Source organism: Mustelus asterias, chromosome 8 (genome assembly GCF_964213995.1).
Source record: "Mustelus asterias chromosome 8, sMusAst1.hap1.1, whole genome shotgun sequence".
NCBI classification, from domain to species: Eukaryota; Metazoa; Chordata; class Chondrichthyes; order Carcharhiniformes; family Triakidae; genus Mustelus; species Mustelus asterias.
Window position 1 is genome coordinate 1,613,275 of NC_135808.1, and position 2,605 is coordinate 1,615,879.

Consider the following 2,605-nt stretch of genomic DNA (forward strand, 5'->3'; position numbering starts at 1 on the left):
GTCGGACACACTGGAGGCTGGGACGGGCGAGGTCGGTGAGGCTGAGCCCACCCGGCCACGGGCTGATATCCCCCAGGACCTGCTCAACCTGGTCGAGGATTCAATTAAACAGACCCCACACACTGGATCACTGGGTGGGGGAGGGGAAGACCCCACACACTGGGTCACTGGGTGGGGGAGGGGAAGGCCCCACACACTGGGTGGGGGAGGGGAAGACCCCACACACTGGGTCACTGGGTGGGGGAGGGGAAGGCCCCACACACTGGGTCACTGGGTGGGGGAGGGGAAGACCCCACACACTGGGTCACTGGGTGGGGGAGGGGAAGACCCCACACACTGGGTCACTGGGTGGGGGAGGGGAGGGGCCCACACACTGGGTCACTGGGTGGGGGAGGGGAAGACCCCACACACTGGGTCACTGGGTGGGGGAGGGGAAGGCCCCCACACACTGGGTCACTGGGTGGGGGAGGGGAAGGCCCCACACACTGGGTCACTGGGGGGGGGGGGGAGGTGGGGGTGGGGGGAAGGCCCTCATTCTCCATCTTTGATATTAAAACCGAGGTCACTGATTCTGGGGATAGACCTTTTCCCTGAGTCGCCGTGTGACCCGGTGCCTGAGGTGGAGCGGGATCCTGAACCGGCGTCACCCTCTGACCCAGAACCTACAGAGCAGCCCAGGGAGGGGCCCTCTGCCCTCGATCCTGGGGGTGGGATGGTGACAGAGGCAGAGCCAACTGGGGTGACGGGGGGTGGTCGCTGACAGTGAGAATACAGAGGAGGACTGGGACTCAGTGGAGGGCACCGGGAAGGATTGAGAGTCCATCGTCAGTGGGGGACTCCCCCTCATCTCCCTCAGGGAATTCCGGGAATTCCTGGCTGACAGCTCGTGACAAACTCCAGCTGATCCTCGACCGATAGTCGGAGCTGACGTCTCACAGAAGGTTCACATCTTCTGTCGGGAGTCTGTGAGGGGTTCGATGAGGGGACAGAAGGCCAGGGTCGAGAGGTGGGAGCAGGAGGTGCTCGACCTGGAGTTTACTCTGAGTTGAGGACTGAGGGGGAATAGTACCCATACTAATAATTATAGAAGAGAATAGTAGCCATATTAATAACTGTGTCCAGTGAAAGGGTTAAACCACAAAAAAGTCTGCACACAGTTTAACAGCAGAGACATGCATATCAGGATAGTAAGCTGCTATTGCCAGGCAAAGGCCGAGTGTCTGAGTTACAGACCTTTCATATAAACAGAAGGGGAGGAAGATGCCTTCGTCTGGGAGAGGCCATTGAAGCAGACATTTGGAATGGGAGGATTGATTTGTGTTCTTACATTCAGACACAGCTGGGGTGTCCAAAGATAGTTGGAACAATAACCTACAATCAAAACTTAACGCTGATTGGATATTACAATTAAGCAAGCGTAAGGTGATTGTGATTTGTTTCAATATCTGTACCTTATGAATGATGTAACCTTAATCAATAACTGTGAGTGGATAGAGATAACTCCTGTACATTGATTGGTCTATGCTAATTATTTGTAATCAATTTTGAAACTATAACTGCTTGTGTATTTCTAAATTCTGAACTCTGACTGGCCTTAATGGTCTAAAGAGGGTCCTGTAGCTCTAGTCTTCAATAAATCATTTTGAACCACTCTGTGACTTTGTCTGGCTATTTGAGGGGAATGGTGATTATAACTACATTAACGAGCAAAGCATCCTAGATGTCCCACAACAAGGACCGGCCATGTGGAAGGTGTACGGAGAGAAGAAGGGCGCTCTGAGGGAGCGGCAGATTATCGAGTCCTGTGGTGTGTTTGTGAGATCACAGATCCGGTTCCTTCAGGACCTGGACCGTGTCTCCCCCATCTTCTACTCACTGGAAAAAAGACAGCAACTCCATAAGAAGCTCCTGGGGCTGCTGCATGATGACGGATCCCTGGTCTTGAATCGGAGAGTATCAGTGTCCAGGCCCCAGCCTACTCCCGAACTCTCTTCTCTCTGAATCAGTCCAGTGATGATGCTGACAGAGGTTTGTGGGAGGATCTGTTGAAGGTCAGCACAGAGGGTGCTGAGTGACTCGATTATCCCCTCAGCCTGACTGAGCCGACCACTGTCCCTGACCGGCTCTCGAGGGGCAAGTCCCCGGGGCTGGACAAGCTGACCATAGAGCAGGTTCTGGGATGTCCTTGGGGGTGGGCGGGGAGACTACACACGGGTCCTGAGGGAAAATCCAGTGACCGGGGAAATGTTCCTCTCCATCATTGTCCTGCTGCCCAAGAGGGGGGATCTCCTCCTGTTTATGAAGTGGCGCCCAGTCTCCCTCCTCAGCACGGTCTACAGGATCTTTGTCAGGACCATGTCTGCTCACCTTGGCAACGTGTTGGCCCACAGGATCCACCCTGACCAATCCCACCTGGATCAGGAGAAAGAGTTTGATGGTGGATCACCAATATTGTGGACATCAGATTCACGGCCCATTTTGTTGGCTAATCCAGCTCCTGTCCATGGTTCCGGAGTGTCTGATTGAGGGTAAATCCCCTCTCTGCCATTCCACTCTGCCCGGAGGGGTTTCCTGTACGGGCTGCTCTTGCACAGCTTCCACTCCC

The 2,605-nt window shown here is 54.6% G+C and overlaps 1 protein-coding gene across 2 annotated transcripts in view; it reads left to right on the top strand.

The window, feature by feature from the left end:
* The window catches only part of LOC144496747 (butyrophilin subfamily 1 member A1-like), a 99,925-nt gene extending 98,280 nt beyond the window's left edge, over window positions 1-1,645 (top strand). For both annotated transcript variants that reach the window (XM_078217263.1, XM_078217264.1), the window contains one exon: window positions 1-1,645. This exon is cut by the window's left edge and continues 810 nt beyond it. The gene's annotated coding sequence lies outside the window, so the exon portion shown is untranslated.
* The last annotated feature ends 960 nt before the right edge of the window (window positions 1,646-2,605 follow it).